The 17,056-nt window shown below is 38.2% G+C and overlaps 1 protein-coding gene across 11 annotated transcripts in view; it reads left to right on the top strand.

Moving 5' to 3' along the window:
- Positions 1-1,505: 1,505 nt before the first annotated feature.
- CEP128 (centrosomal protein 128) overlaps positions 1,506-17,056 on the top strand; it is a 381,907-nt gene continuing 366,356 nt past the window's right edge. For 6 of the 11 annotated variants that reach the window (XR_011431913.1, XR_011431912.1, XM_070249368.1 and 3 more), the window contains exon 1: positions 11,241-11,309. The gene's annotated coding sequence lies outside the window, so the exon portion shown is untranslated. Of the gene's footprint in view, positions 1,846-3,699; positions 3,856-11,240; positions 11,310-17,056 lie in introns of those variants that run through there. The other 5 variants (XR_011431914.1, XM_070249369.1, XM_023628199.2 and 2 more) reach the window with 1 other exon arrangement.

Below are 17,056 nucleotides of genomic sequence, written 5' to 3'. Positions count from 1 at the left end.
CACACTCAATTTTTATTAATGTAACCGAAGATTACATTAGTTTTTTTGGTAGTCATTCTTCCTGCTGTTGATCAGATATCACTTCCTCAGAAAGTTTCTCCTTTCTGTCCATCCATAGAAGGCAATGCAGTATCCTATCATCCCGATTTGTAATAATTTGTTTACATCTATTTCCCTCACTTGACTCTGAGCAACATGAGGGCAGAAATTATGTTGTTTATCTCCTCATTTTTACTGCATCTTCAGTATCTAATCATCTGGTCCTAGAAATATTTGGCATATGTTCACTGAATTGAATGAATGAACACAATTGTTATGAAAAATTAAAATGTCAACAAATAAACTGAATTATTATTATGCTTCTACATGCTTTTGGGGCAATTTTATGGCTGGTCTGAATTATATTAATCTCTGTGTCAGGTGGAGTGTATTGAAGACAATTTTGAGTAAGCAGCTTGAAGATAGATAGATGCAAATACATAGGTAGGTCTTTAGAAGAATTATTTTATGTTCAAACTACATATGAAATAACATTTACCTTTCAGTGTGGGCCAGAGAAAATATTTGAATGATTCAAATACATTATGTATGATTTTATGTGTGCACGTGAGAGGGAGAGAGAGAGAGATATGAAGGGAGAATGTGAAGTGAGGACAAGCTGAGAAGAGAGAGAGAATGACTTTAAAATGTTAGCTCCCTGTGTTCGAAGGGCTTAGAGTCTAATGGAAAAGACCAACTGGGAAATGGATAATCACAGTACAGAATTATTAGCACAGGAAACCTCTGTCGTTTAATTTGATCTAGCCAGGAAAGTTTTCACAGATAAAATAAAATTTGAGGAGGAAAAGATCAAAGCTCTATTTGGCAGAACAGAAGGGAACAAAGTTCCAAGTGACTAATTTGATTTTTCACTTTTTCTTAGCTTTTCCTAAGTTCAGTTCTTTGTTGAGGTTTTTATTACTTTTTCATGACTGAAACCGACTTCTCTGAGTGGACTATGTCTCTTTCATGTTCTAGAATGACTGAGGAGATGACACTCTAGACTGACAGTAGCAGCCATCATGAAGTGACAGCCTCATTCCAGTTTGGTTGGCCATTAATGAGCTATGTGATCTTAGGCAAGGCACTTACTCTTTCCAGGCCTAGAGGGTTTCAATAGATAATCTTCTCTGTTCCTTTCCAGTTCTAAGAATTTGCGAGCCTTTGAAAAAGACATTAGGCTCTGGTGTTAAGGGGATTTTTACGCTTCACTGCTAGAAATTATGCTTCCCTATTCCCCAAGGAGTAAAAGAAACGTAGTCTATGTTACCACTGCAACTAGTTTGAATTTTTCTTATTTTTTTAAAAGCAAATATTTTAGACTTCTCTGATTAAATTACAGTCAGAGCCAGGGCACCTCTGTAATTCACTATCTGGTGTTTGCTTCTTACAGAAGCTACTTGCCCTTTAAAAAAAAAAAAAAGAACAGGGCAAGAGGGCGCGGCCCAAGGACTGGGGTGCCCGCTAATCTAGCTGCTTCCGGGAAAATCACCCAAAGACCAGTCATATGGTATGCTGGGACTTGTGGTTTCTCTTAAGGCCTCTCTCCATTATTAACTCCTTGTCTTTGAGCATGAGACGGACTACAACTCCCAGAGGGCCAAGCGGCAGCAGCGGGGTCCCGTACACTTGCTGCGGCTGGGCGGCTAGTTCAAGTTGCCATAGCTGCGAGTCTGGGGACGGCAGAGTCGGTTGCGCCGCAGCGTCTGGTCAGTTCCACCTTCTGGGTCACTGGTGGCCGCGGGAGCCGGGTGGGGCCTCGGCGATGATCCGGCATTAAGGACCTGGAGTCCTCTTCTATCTCAGGTACCTGCCCCCAACCGCCCCCTCGCCCTTTCTTTACTACTTCCCTATCTTATCGTAGACGTTTTAGGTCCCACTTCCTCTCGTCCCAGGGGTGGGGACAGCAAAGCTGCGCGGAGATCTACGGTACGGCTGTGGATGGGTGGAGTGTGTGCCAAGGTCGGGGGAGACGGCGCGCCTTGCATCCCGACGCCCCCCTCCCTCGGCATGGGTGTCCACAGACGGGTCCTAGCCAAATTATCCAGGGAATTTGAACTACGTTGTCCTTTTTTGGGGGAGCAGCCTGTCCTGCCGCTAGCAGCTGCGAGTCTTGAGCTGTCAAGGAGATTGGCGTCATTCTGGCGCTTCCCTGCCTGGCCTGGGATATAACTTGACGTTTTGTACCTGTTCTATAGTTAACAAAAAAGTTTGCTATCCTTGGGAGCGCTGTATCAGTGACCTTTCTCTCCTTTGCCAACATGGGAGTTGCCCCAACGTTAGCTGCTAACAGTCACTTATTTGAGTTATTTCGGAGGAACACCTGACGTTGAATTTCAGCAGCATGCTTTAATGGGTTAATGGAACTTATCACTTCTGCAGAAGTCCAGTAAAATCGCTTTGCAGGGTTGTCCCAAGTATTATGTAAAGTATCCAGCGCAGAGTCTGGCACAGTGGAAATGCTCAGTATTTGTAATTTATTTTTATGAGTTATGCAGAACTGTGCTAATAGAAATATAATGTGAGCCAGACATGAAAGTTTCAATTTTCTAGTACTCTTTAAACACGTAAAAAGAAACTGGTGAAATTAATTTTAGTAAGTTATTTAGCACAATATGTCCAACATTTTCTCATGTAGTCGATATGAAACTTATTGAGATATTTTACATCTTTTTTTTTTCTTAATTGTACTGGGTCTTCAAAATCTGGTGTATATTTTACACTCACTTTGTTGGGTCAAATTTGAATTGGCCAGATTTCAAGAGCTCAGGAGCCACTTAGGGCTAGTGACGACTGTGTTGGACAGCACAGGTAGAAGATTAACTGGCAGGTTCACATTGGCAAAGAGAAATTTGGTTGTGTCTCTGACTCATGTCATGGGGTGAAGATTGCTGTTTTGTTAGAATAGTGAAGTATGCCTCATACCTATGGCTTCTCAGCATGTCCTCTCTGTCATTGCACGACCTGGTTTGCTTCAAACTCTCTCGACAGTTTATTTTGATGAACTTTTCCAGAATACCTTTTTACTTGAAGTGGTTTATCAGTGTAGTCCCAGATCTACTTTTATGTGGGCAGCTACCAGTTCTGTGGGTAATTTTGTGTGGATTCTTACAGACTGCCTTGAGAGCAGTCTCAAAGAATTGAAACTATTTCTGCCCACAGCTGTTTCCTACAACCAAAGACATTTTACATACTTAATTGCAATACTAAATGTGGGAAAAACTGGGCAGCTTTTAAAATATTTCTCTTAGGAGTGCTAGCCTATAGTTTGTTAACTGGCTTAGAAATATAATTGGTCCATTAAATTCCGAAGTAACATGTTAATTTCATTACCTGCCTTAGTTAGTTTACCCACTGACAGACATGCTCTGGGACAATACTTTTGGCTGGACTTGGGCTACAGTTCCCACTGCGATGTGATCTAGCCAGCCCAAGGGGTGACCAGGCATGGGTGGAAGTCACCAGTATGTGCTGGCTGGACATTGGAGTGTGGAGAATTCCCGTGAGTTCAGTGGGGCTTTTGCATGACCCAAGGAGCATTTTCTCTGTTCTCTGATATGCCATAAACAGTATATAGTCAGAGTGTATTGTCATATTTTATTATTTTTAAAAACTTAAGATTGTAGCTATGTTTTACCCCCTTGTTTCATTTATCTGTAGGTGGTTTGGGGAAAGTGTAGGGGTGACCAACGATCATCTGCTTGCCTAGGCCTTTTGCCCGGAACCTCATGAAGAAATGATAGGAGGCAGACATATGTGCCTAAGAAGAGCACTGAGCTCAGAGGAGAGCAGCACGGAGTTTTGGGGGTGTGCTTTGTAAGTATGCATTCTCCCCAAGTTTCTGAGATAAATTTTTGCATCTTTAAAGTAGAAAAGAATATGTCAACAAATCGACTTTCGAGGAGCAAGAAACCCCTGTCTGACATGTATAAAAATAAAATAGAATGGTTGTGCATGCAGTGTTACAAAAATTCAGGCGACCAATCTAGAAACCTTAACAAAAGCAACAATGATGCAACTGTTTCTGTTAGGCAGGTATTTGAGAGCCTGTTTTGTTCTAGGCACTGTATTAGGCACTTTTTACATGTTATATTTATAATACTTTTATTATGCTTATCTTCATTTTACAAATGAAACAGGTAAGGCTCAAAAAGTTTATTTGATTTGCTTGGGATTCTGGAGCTAAAAGAGCTGTCTTCATCCTCAGGTCCTCTGACTCCGAATTCCAGCCTGCCCACTTCACAGAAGCCACATTGCTCTTTATGATCACTGTCTAATAGGATTTGATTGACAGTTAGCATTTTTAGATTGTGTACCATATACAGCAAAGTTTACTGTTACTTGTCTCTTTAAATGTTCAAAGGGTTCTATTATCTTTCTTAGGTTTTTCAAGGTATGTATAATGGTCTTTACATTATTGTGATAAGAAATAGTTATAATTTGTGATTTTTGTAAAATGTACATATTCAACATGAATTGTCATTGATAATCAAGAATGTAGTGTTAAAAACCCAAGTTTTCCAACATAGATTTAAAATTCTGGAGACTTTTTAGCATTTTCATGTTGCATTTTGATAAAGGGCACTTAAACATATAGGGAAGACCTATTGGGACCTTGTAATAACCCTGTGTCCAAGATCTATGCTGTACAAAATTCTTAGAATTAAGGGCTTTTAGGGCTGGAGGGGCCTCAGGATAATTTAGGCCCGAAATTCTCAACTGCAGTCTTGACACATTTGGGAATAATATAAAAATAATCTAGAGTAGATTCACTATTACCTATGTAATAATGTCACTGGGTTGATTCTAATATGAAATGTTTCAATATATTCATACTATTCTATAGTGTGCTTTTCTTGTCTTGTAATAATGTACTATTATAAGCACATTAAATTCTACTTTGTCTCTTTGAACTACTACATAGTATCCCAAGTGACTAGATACATTTAATGTATTCTTTATCATGGGTTTGTTTTCTTATTTTTTTACTACTGTAAATAGTTCTGCAATGAAACTCTTATACATCTGCATCTACACATAAGATGCATACATACATTTTATATATGCATCTCCTTTTGTTCTCCTAGGATGATATGAATCTTTGGGTCAAAACTTATGCAACTTACTTATCTTTACTTGTCTTACCAGATTGTTCTCCAGAAGAGCTATTCTAGTTAATATTCTTACAGCAAGGTGTGCCTTTGTCAACCCTATTGGTGAGAGCTTTTTTCCAGCTATATAAAACAGATAAACAGGAATATCATTTTATTAATTTAATTTGCAATTTAGTTAAATAAAGTATGTTATACATTTATTAGGGTCATTTGTATTCTATGAATTGCCTTTTTATATATCCTTTGTACTTTTTACTACTTTTTTTTAAAAAAAAGATGATGAATCCTTTGGTTTCCATATGATACAAATATTTCCTGAGTTTGTCCTTTAGTTTTCTAACCTTGTTTCTGGTGTCTTGTTATTAGTAATTATGAATGATCCTAAGAGGTGTATGAGGCCTTTATCAGGTATTCACACCTCCCTGAAATTCGTTTAATCCTTAACCTAGATCTGTACATTGCTGGTGCTTGGAGTGTCTGGGAGATGGGAGTATTTGTGGTCATATGAATCCATTTAGTTGATGAGCATTTAGAATCTAGTGTATGCACAGGGTTTGCCATGAAACAGGTGCTCATGAATGAGTGCTTAGGAATGAATGAACTCATGGATGAATGGATAAGTGAATTAAAGCTAAGCCTGAACTAGGCTCTTCTGAATGAAGAGAGACATTGTGGAAGAAGTGAACTATGCTTATTATTTTAAAGGAAGAAGAGAGAGTTTTATAAGTTGTAGAAAGAAGGAAAAAGCTTGATGGTGGAAGAGTGAAGGCTTCAAAATGGCAAGAATGAGTTTGCTTATGAACAGCAATTGGTACGTTGAAACAGTATTGAGAATGGACCCAGATGATAAAGAGCCTAGAAAATTTGGAGTTTAGAGCTTTATAGTACAGATAGATAATAATTGAGGAATGCAGGTAGCTGCAATGACAGTGATTAATTAAAATGGTTTGCAATAATTCAAGCAAATCGTCTAGGTTTGATTCAGTTATAAGTTTTAATGCATGTATTTAAACAAATTTCACGTGTTTGTCTTTGTTTACTCTAGAAAAGACATATCAAGCATTCATATTTATACTATTTTGCAGTTCAATCCATATTGTTTCTAAGGCATTTACCACAAGAATTATTTCATCCAACAATTGTTTGATTAGTACTTGCTAATTGCAAAGTCCTGTCCTTTGAAATTTGTCTCTGGATTAATCAGACAGGATAATAGGGAGAAGTTAATTGTAAATTCATTCAAAAATGTTCCGTCTACATGCCACGCACCATGCTAGGTGAAATACAACCATGAGCAAAATAAACGGAGTCTCCCATGAGATTTAGAGTCTAGTAAGGGGACGTACAAGAGCTGTGACGAGGTGGTGTCCACTGTGGGCAGATGGCTCAGAGTTGGGGTGGGGACAGTTCAGGAAGGCTTTCTAGAAGTTTCCTCTGAACTGAGACTTGAAGGAAAAGTAGGAGTTAGCTAAGGGAAAAGGAGTGAAAATAATGTTCCAGGTGGTGAATCCAGCATAGGTTCGATAGATGAGGATGACATATTTGAGGATTTGGAAATAAAAAAAAACCTTTGAGGTGCAGATAATTACATTTCCTGGACATGTTTAATAAATGTCTTGCTGTAATTAGAAAGCTATAAGAATGCAGAAGGAGGGAAGATCACTTCTGGCTGGAGATGGAAGGCTTCGCTTGAGATTGTATTGTTTGAGCTATGCCTGGAAAGATGAGTGGAATTGAAATAGGTCGCAATAGTAAACAGCAGAAGGCATTCCAGACAGAACTAATGATATTGGCGAGGGATGAAAGTGGTAGGAAAATAGCTGATGTAACAGCTGAATGTAGGCCGTATGTTTTCTGTGGTTCTGTTGTTGAAGAGAAAGGTGGCTTGCTGAGAGTCTTAAATTCCTGATTCAAGAACCTAGACTCAGTCCTGTGGGCAGTGGGTGTCAGTGAAGGTTGGCATGGGCAGGGAAAGACACAGGGTTAGAGAAACCATTGTCGTGGCTAGGAATTAGTTAAGAAACATCCTGAATTATGAATGGTGCTCAACTCTGCCCCTTGGTAACCTTGAGTACCTTACTTTACTTCTTTAAGCCTCTTATGTATATATCATGATGAAAATAGTACTTACCTTGTAGGGTTATTGTCATGCAACAATCTGTGATGTTAAAGCATTAGCCATTTAGCATTATTATTTCAACTTTTGTTTTTTGAACGTTTTTGAAATTGAGGTTCCTAACTGGCGTCCACATCTATGTACTCTCAATAATTCAGTTTTTAAATATGATTGGTTTTAAATGGTCTTGAACTCTATTTCATTATAATTGGATTCCTTTCTAATCCTATATCTTTTAAAATTTTTGTGTATATATTTAAAAACATTTCCAGGAAACAGTTCTTGGTACAGTTAAGAACTCTATCTTTTTTTAATTTAGAAGTTTGTATTGTATTTTGGAAATACAAATCATTCTATTTATCCGCTTTTAAAATTAAGACTGAGAAATACAAAACTCTTGAATAAACATGTCAATAAGTACAATAAAAATGAATTCCAGTTCTTTATTATAGAAGAGTTAAAGGAAAGATCTAAAGAAGAGTGAGGAAAGAAAGAAAGGTGGAAACTGAGAAAGAGTGAAGGAAAAAGAAAAATAGAAAATACGTGTATACCAAAAAGAGAATGCCTTTTTTTTTAAGATTTTAGGATATGGTTTCTGAAAAAATAGAAATGATTTTCTGCATAAAAGTGGTTGTAAATATTCTTAAAAGAGAAAGAATTATTTAAGACATCTTGAAAGAGCTGTAGAAAGTTAGATTTATAGCAGAGTTACGTATTTAATACTTTATCTTATATTCACTATATAAACCTTTAGTTCTAAGTAAATACGTACAGATGGAATATTCTGGCCTTACGTACGTTTCTTGGAGGAGGGAGGGTGGATCATAAGAAATATGATAAGGAAGGACAAAAAACCATTTCAGTGATTGGGCAGTGTCTTTGGAATTTATGCAATTCTTTGCATCTAAGAATGCAGTAGAAAAAGCACTGGCTTAGAGACACAAGAGATGGGTTCTGGTTCTGTTATTGTAACTTTTTAGCAAAGCAATCATGGGCAAGTATTTTACTCAAAGCTTCATTTCCTTTAGCAACAAAAGTAAAGAGTTGTCATTATACCAACTTTATGGGATTGAAATAGAGATCAAAAGAGAAAACGTTAATGAAAATGCTTTGTAAGCTATAAAGCAATATGCAGATTTAAGGTATAAATAGCAATAAGAAATAGTTCCCTTAAAATTTTTAGTGTTGTGTCATTCACTGGGAAAGTTAAGAGGAGTTCCTGTTTCTACTTTAAAAAGTAGGAGGAATAAAACAAGTATGCTTTATAGTATACTTAAGAAATAGCTTGTTTCTTATGAAAAATTTAATATTATAGGGATTGAGTACCCCAACTGCTACTTATGATTGCTTAGAAGTTTTTTTTACCAAAAATTGCTAGCCTCTCACTTGTTATATCAACTAATTATGCCTATTTTGTGCATACTAATTTGAATCTGTCCTTTTTTTCTTCCACCATTAGAAGATGGTCTGAAACCAATCTGTTTTCTCAAGGAGAGTAGGCTTAGGAGAAACTTGAGGAAGTGAACCATCTTCTAAACTGAATCAGTTTATTAGTAAACTATATATATCAGTTAGCCTTTGCAGCATAATAAATAAACTTTTGGAGGCATACAGCAATAAACATTTATTGTTTGTGCATGGCCAGACTCGCTCATTTTTCTGGGTCTCCGCTGGCTGTCTGCAGATCTAAGCTGGAAGCCTTTGGGGCAACCAGGTGTCCCACACTTTCCAACAGGATAGCCTGGGCATGTCCTCGAGGTGATGGAAGAGTTGCAGGAGAGCAAGTTCCAGTGTGTAATACCATTTCAAGCCCCTACTTGTGCCATGTTTGGCCAAAGCAGGTCATATAGCTGAGCCCAGAGGCAGGGGCCTGAGGAGGTACCTCCACTTACAGTAGGAGGGCAGTGTATATAAGAAGGGATGAATTGGTGCCAAAGTATGCAATGTACTACAGTTTTGTTCTGAATGTGGTTTCTGATATGCACAGTAGGAAAATGTTCTAAGTGGGAAAGCATTCACAGAGTTTGCTTAAAATCAAGTCCTTTTGCTCAATAGTAGTATCTCATTCTGGTTTTATAGTCCATCGACATGGCTAACATCAAAGCTATGTTACCCACTTTCCCTTCTCGTCTGTAGAGGAAAGCATCTCTTGAGCGTTTAGCCTTGGTTAATTCTTCCCAACTGAGTTGCTCATTGTTTTTTTTTTTAATTTTTTTTTCTTTTTTTTTTTTCCCAAAGATTGGCACCTGGGCTAACAACTTTTGCCAATCTTTTTTCTTTTTTCTTTTTTTTTTCTTTTTTCTGCTTTATCTCCCCAACTCCTCCCTGTACACAGTTGGATATCTTAGTTGCAGGTCCTTCTAGTTGTGGCATGTGTGACGCCGCCTCAACGTGGCCTAACGAGCGGTGCCATGTCCGCGCCTGGGATCCAAACCCTGGGCCGCTGCAGTGGAGCGCGCGAACTTAACCACTTGGCCACGGAGCCGGCCCCCTGAGTTGCTCATTTTTAACTGGGCAGCGAGGCTGGTAAACTTCCTCTGTCTTGGGTCTTTATCCAAAATAGGGCTGCAAGCTCAACTGCTAAGGGGAGTCCATCAGGTAACACTGTGTGAAGCAGGCCCCGTGAGAACTGGGAAAGACAGGAAGGCGCATGCCCGATTCCAGGACAGCCATTGTCCATGTCCATGTTGCCATGGGAAAATCCATCCCCGCTGTTGCCAGATCTTTGAATTTTTCAGCAGAAACTGGAAATTAGAATTTTTATGTGAAGTCTCTTTGTTTTCAAATTAAACTTTGAGAATAACAGGGTGAATATTATTTTAAAATACATGTCAGTTGGCTGGATTTGATCTATACTCCTCCAGTTTTCATACTCTGATTTGAACAAAAGGGTGTCAGAAACTCAAGGGTTCTAGCTCTTTCTTTGTCCATGCTGATCTCTTGCCCAGTCTGGGGTGGTTTGGACATTTAGTAGAGGCACCTCAAGAGCTTTCATTCTTATCTGCTATTTTGGAAATATTGTAGTATTTATTTATTTATTATCTGTCAGCAAATGCAAGAGTGCATTTCCAGGGCTTAATTACAAGTAATCGGTCCATCTCAGGGGTTTTGTTAGCATCCATTTCTCTGTAAGTTTTCTTTTTTTCCTTGAATTTTTTTTATTGTTTTTTATCGTGACATGTTTTACTTTTTATTTAATTTTGTAAACTGCCTTATTTATTTTAGAAGTATGTGTGGGTGTGTGTGTCTAAAATATCTGTCATTCTGCTTGTGAGACAGGGAGGGCATTATTAAGTAACTTTATTTTCTTTTAAAACTGCGCTGATTTTTTACAACTGACGCAGTGTAATTATCTGAGCAGCTACTAGTTTTTCTGTCCTTGTTTGAGTAAGCAGTTGTTTTGTATGCTGCATGGCCTTTTCCAGAAATGCCCCTGCTCCCTGCTTGATGAGTACTGGTCCATGGGACTCTGCCCTTGTACTCGGAGGTGCTGGAGCAAAGGGATGCAGCCTGGGGCTGAGCCTGCCTGGCTTCGGGAATGGAGGGGTGTGTGTGCGCGTGTGTGTGTGTGTTGTGTATGAGTAGGGGATGGATGGCAACAACAGGAATAAGTAGAACATAGAATCGTAAATCAAATCTAGTGTGTATGTATATATATATATGTGTATCTATCTGTATGTATACTCTAGTGTGTATGTAGATATATTTTTAAATATGTACATACTCTAGTGTTTATGTGTATATATAATTCAAATATATATATACATATATTTAATTTTTGAGGAAGATTAGCCCTGAGCTAACATTTGCTGCCAATCCTCCTCTTTTTTTTAAATTTTTTTTGAGGAAGATTAGCCGTGAGCTAACATCTGCTGACAATCTTCCTCTTTTTGCTGAGGGAGCCTGGCCCTGAGCTAACATCCATGCCCATCTTCTTTTCCTTTATGTGTGGGACTCCTGCCACAGCATGGCTTGACAAGAGGTGGATAGGTCCGCACCCAGGATCTGAACCGGTGAACCCCCAGCTGCCAAAGCAGAAGGTGCGAACTTAACAGCTGTGCCACCCGGCCGGCCCCTGTGTATATATATGTTTTAAATGTTAATTCTCTAAGTTAGAAAGTCTCAACTGGGGATGCTTTTATCTACCCACCACCTTCTGGCCCCTGGCCCAGGAAACATTTAGCAATATCTGGAGACAGTTTTAAATTTATGCCCTGGTGGAAGGATGCATGAACTCTGCTTATTTGTACCTTCTCTAGTTCCTCTGAGACAGATGGTTTCTAACTGGATCCTGTTTCCTTGTCTCATCCATCTGTCAAACGTCTACTCATCCTTCCAGATGAATGCAAGGATCCTGACCCAATTTCCCTGGTATTTTGTCGCGTTACTTAGCTCACCATAGAGAGCCCTTTTAGAAATCTTTCTCTCCCGTCAAGGACTGTGACTTCTTTATTTACTTTCATCCTTCATTTCTAATGTAGTGACAATTCGGTAAATGATGAAGGCATGAATCTGTTGTAAGTATCTCTTTGATCTGTTTCCGTTGTCTTACATTATGTACTGACTTAACAGAGAACTGGCTGGTGGACTGGACAGTTGATTTTGATCTTATATGAATTTCCCAAAAGGGTATGAGGAGATTAAGTTACACAGGAGCACTGATGTAAAGAAGACAGGCACAACTGATAATTGTTTGTACATGGTAACCTCTGCTGGCTTGTTAACTTTTTCGCTTGAAGGATGAGGCAAAGCTCTCAAGTCCTACAGCTATTGAAGCAGTGAGAAATGCATTCTAAAATTTGAACGTGGTTAGTGATTAAGCTTATAATACGGTCCCCACCTCCCCGATCCTCTTAAATATCAACATCATTACCTTGAACATGTTTGTTGAGGACAGTTGCCTTGGACAGGGATGGCTGAGGCACAGAAGCAATCACCTACTTAACATGCGCTCGTCAGCCTTTGTGAAATATCACCCCTGATGCTGGGCGCTTATCTTTTATGGAACAGCTTGCAAAGCCTAATTGTTTTAAACTGGCTCTGAGGAGAAGAGACTTGAGAATCAATAAATTACAGCTCTCATACATACAAATGTGCATCATTATAATGAAGACAATCTGATGGCTCTTTAGGTCAAATAACGAAAGAGGTAGTCTTGAGTTTGTAAAGACTCGCCACCCGTCCTCTTCCTACAGGCTTGAATGCAGTTTTACTCTCTCTGATCTTAGTGTTCAGGGTTGCATAAGGGCATTTGTTTTTGATGGATAGATCCTCAGTGGGAGGAGAGTTCATTACTTGCTCCGATGGCTGTATGTCTTCTTTATAAGGTTCATTAAGGCAGAAGCAACAATATTTATGCCTTTAAATACTGATGTGTTGGGAACAGCTAGATAAATTATTCTAAGAATTGTACCATCTGGTTTCAGACCCAGAGCTTTGTCTGAGATGCTGGAGGCTTTCACCCAAGGTCACCCATCTTCGTCCTCTCTAAGAGAGTCTTGGAAAAAGCTCAGCATCTGAAAAGCAGATGGCATAAATATTATTGCTTTCTCCTCAGTGAGAAATTTTGTAGTACCAGTAGGTGGTAGTAAGCCGCAGAGAGTATTTACTGCTTTTTCTGCAGTTGAAGGAAGTGGCTTTTCTCCCCTTTAACCAGAATTCTTTAAATTGTTCTTTAAGAGTTCTTTAGTCTTCTTCAAGTTTAACAACTCTGTCATTTATCAACAAATGTTATGCTGAAATTTCTTATGATAATGAGGATGGATTTCTAAACTAACAGAAATTTTTTCTTTTAAATCTTTAGCAATCATGATTTTTCTTGAGGATACATAGGTGTTTTTCTACCAGGGTTAATAATTCTTTGGGCTTCAAGTTGTAATGTGATTAAATATCATCCATGAACCATTTTTAACTTGTTTTCCAAAGCAGGTTTGGGTTGCATAAGCTATGTCAGTACACACTGATATATTTTTACGTGATCCTTTAACTTTTAAGTTCATTCCAGTATTTAGAGTGTTTCTTTAAGAGAGTCAGGTTTTGAATCTAATAATTGTCCTTCAGCAAAATTGCAAAGAGAGAATCATTTATAATTAAAAAATAATTATTCTTTTAGCTCATAAACTCATGATAAATGGTTCCTTTGGCCAGACGGTACTCTTCAGTATGAAACAGAGATTGGCATTGTGATCCCATTTCTTTAGCTCATCACTTGGTGACAACTAGTGACATGACCCTACCTACAACATAATAAGCGAGAAAAGCATCTCATTGTTTAATTTATATTTCTTTGGTTGTTAGGTAGAACATTTTTCATGGCCATGCATACTTGTTTTCTTATATGACCACTCTCAGTGTATTTTTATCAGTATGAATGAATCTAATACTTTGGGTACAATTTCACTGGGGAGAAGATTTTCGGAGGCCTCGTCAGTTGTCATTAATGTCACTGATACTAGGATATGCAATGCTTTTTTTTTTTTTGAGGAAGATTAGCCCTGAGCTAACATCTACTGCCAATCTTCCTCTTTTTGCTGAGGAAGACTGGCCCTGAGCTAACATCTGAGCCCATCTTCCTCTGCTTTGTATATGGGATGCCTGCCACAGCATGGGTTAACAAGCACTGCGTAGGTCGGCACCCGGGATCTGAACCAGTGTACCCTGGGCTGCTGAAGCGGAACGTGAAAACTTAACCACTGTGCCACAGGGCCAGCCCCCACAGTGCTTTTTAAAAACTTTTAATTGTGGTATTAAATAATAAATTCTTAATGGTGAATGAAGAATGTGTAATTGACACTTACTGCTTTGTGCTTTTCTTCTTTAGTTGGTTATAGTTCTCAGGAACTATTTTATGGCCTCACGTACTTTATACTGTAGGTTCTGATTATGTGGCATGAGCCTCCTTCCCCCTCCAGTGGCCACTCCTTTCTCATTTGTTTCTCTTTCCCTCCATTAACTTTGTGTCTGGGAAGTGGTGGTGTTGACTGATGATAGACTGGCATTTTTTTGGTAAGGTTGGACCTCTGCCACCATAGCTGCCTTCTGCATTGTGACACTTGGGATTAGGCACTGTCTCAGTTAGGTTTTGAATTGTCAGTAACAGTTAAAGAAAGTGCTAAGTTTTTATCAACAATTAAAATAATCTAATTTTTACTTTTTATTATAATCGGATTTGTAAATTTCCCTTAGTTCGACATTTAAGACACATGTAATTAAAGTCGTTAGATGGTTGGTGAATGTTTCATATGCTATAAAAAATGCAAAATTCTCAGATATATCTCACCTTAAATCTTGATATCTCTACAGGAGTTCCATCAGATGCAGGAATTTGAACATCTTTTAAGTAATTGAAATTAATAGCTGAAGGCTTTGTGTGTCTGTTTGTGCTAGTGAAATTCATGCTGGAAAGTGTGGTATTTATCTTATTAAAAGTATGTAATCCTCAGTAGGGCTAAGTGAGTTCTTTTGTCTTATATGACAATTAGATGTAATTTAGTTGATGTTCTTAATTTTATTTACTGCTGCTAAGATGATCTGTTTTAAAGTTAGTTTCAGATACCCCATATCTTTACTTGTTGATATTTTTCAACTGATTATAATGTATGTTCCACTAAGAAAGACTATGAGGTACATATACCTGTGGTAAAAGTATAAAATATGGCCTGGAGAGTTAAATACAAAATCGTCCTAGCAATTATCCCTGGGGAGGTGTGGCAGGAATAGTGCTGAGCGGAGGGTACTAAGACTTTATTTATAGTGTTCTAAATATTTTATAGAAAGTATTAGAAGCACATATGTCAGAATGGGGAATAAGAATAATAGAATATATTCTTATAAAATAATAGTGAAAATAAGATAATAGAAATAGGAAAGAATAAGAATAATAATGTTTATTAGTCCTAGGTGGTAGATACATGCATGCTTATTATATTAGTCTCTCTGCTATTTTATATTTTAAACATTTTTCCAAATTATTGAAAATAACCATAACGTTTTCAGTTATCACTATTTGTAGTCAAGTTGAAACTCAAACTATCTGCTCGTTACAAGTCTAATGTACCATTTATATCCATTGAAATTATATGTAGATAACTGATTATTATTAAAATTTTGGTACTCTTAGAAAAATCAGGTTGTCCCAAAGATGGTTATTTTGCTTCTTGTTCTCACCAACAACCATTATAATAAACATTTGGATTTTTCTTTTTTTAAAAATAATTTTTGTTTTGTTGAGGTCATATTGGCCTATAACATTGTGTAAATTTCAGGTGTATATTATTATATTTCAGTTTCTGTAAAGACTGCATTGTGAGCACCACCAATAGTCTAATTTTTATCCATCACTGTGCATATGTGAAACACTTGGCTTTTTCAGTCACCTTTTTTTTTTTGAGGAAGATTAGCCCTGAGCTCACATCTGCCACCGATCCTGCTCTTTTTGCTGAGGAAGACTGGCCCTGAGCTAACATCCGTGCCCATCTTCCTCTACCTTATATGTGAGACGCCTTCCACAGCATGACTTGACAAGTGGTGCATAGGTCCGCACCCGGGATCCGAACCAGCTAACCCTGGGCCACTGAAGTGGAACATGCGAACCTAACTGCTGTGTCACCAGGCTGGCCCCTCAGTGACACCTTTTTATTCTACCTGATGATTTCTTAACTTCAGTGTAGTTTCTAGAATTATGACTTGTTAAAGTGAAAATTATTATGCTTTTTAGCTATAGAATTTTGACAGATCCAGGCATCATCATTATTTTCCATTATACAAGAGATAGAAGGAATATGGAGATAAAAATGCCTTTACTCTAAGGCTAATGGTTTGATTTGTTTTCAGGGCTCTTTATGAAATGTAGCATAGATATGCCACTTAGTTTTTTCCTGGTGCCTAATAACGATTTCATGTTACTACTTGATTTCCCCCTTTCCTTGATACTTTATGCTTAAATGAAATGAGAGGGCGTTGAGGAGTCTATACACACATGTGAGCCATGGCCTGTGCTGCCTTTAGCAAATTTTGCTAAGTGTTAAGATCGTTCACTCTTAGTGGTTAAGGGACAGCAGAGTACAGTGGAATGAAGAGCGTATTGAAGGTAGAGAAGCCTGGCTGACTCCTGGGTCTGCATCCTGGGTCTACTACTTGTAATCACTTGTATGGAGTTGGACATGTTACTTAACATCTCTTAGCTCCAGCATCCTCTGTAAATTAGGGATTGATGCTGATTTTAATAACTTGTTATGAGAATTAAGTTGGATTGTCTATGAGCATCCATATGGTACCTGGCATAATAGCAGCCTCTTAGAAAATGTTGGTTCTTCCTGCTTTCACGAATGGAAAATGCTGGAAAGTACTTTTACTTAGGGTGATAAGATTTTTAGGTCACGTGGCTTAGATTTATGAGACATACTTGCACGGAAGTGGTTTCCTAAGTTTAAAAGGTGAACTTTACATTTAAGATTTCTTTCTTCTTAACACTATTTTTTTGGACTGGAGCAATTGTGATCTAGGGAAAGCCAAACAGTTGCTTTAGGCTTCACTTCTTCTTGTTTCCTGATGTGGGAAGGAGCTACATGGTGGGCACTATACCTTCGTACTTATAGACGGGAGAAGGGAGGCAATAACCAGAGGAGACAGGTGTGGAAGGAAGTTGAGAGGTATGGTCAGAGGAGAGGGTGTCCTCCAGCCCTGTTTCAGCTAGTATGGAGAAGTTGGATGTTCCACTGATTCTTTTTCTGATTCTACAAGGGCAGACTATAGTTCACTTCGAAAAACCTAACTCACAGCAAGGATC

Source organism: Equus caballus, chromosome 24 (assembly GCF_041296265.1).
Source record: "Equus caballus isolate H_3958 breed thoroughbred chromosome 24, TB-T2T, whole genome shotgun sequence".
Classification (NCBI taxonomy): domain Eukaryota; kingdom Metazoa; phylum Chordata; class Mammalia; order Perissodactyla; family Equidae; genus Equus; species Equus caballus.
The sequence above is the reverse complement of the archived record's forward strand: the minus strand, read 5'-3'. Positions and strand labels throughout refer to the sequence as shown.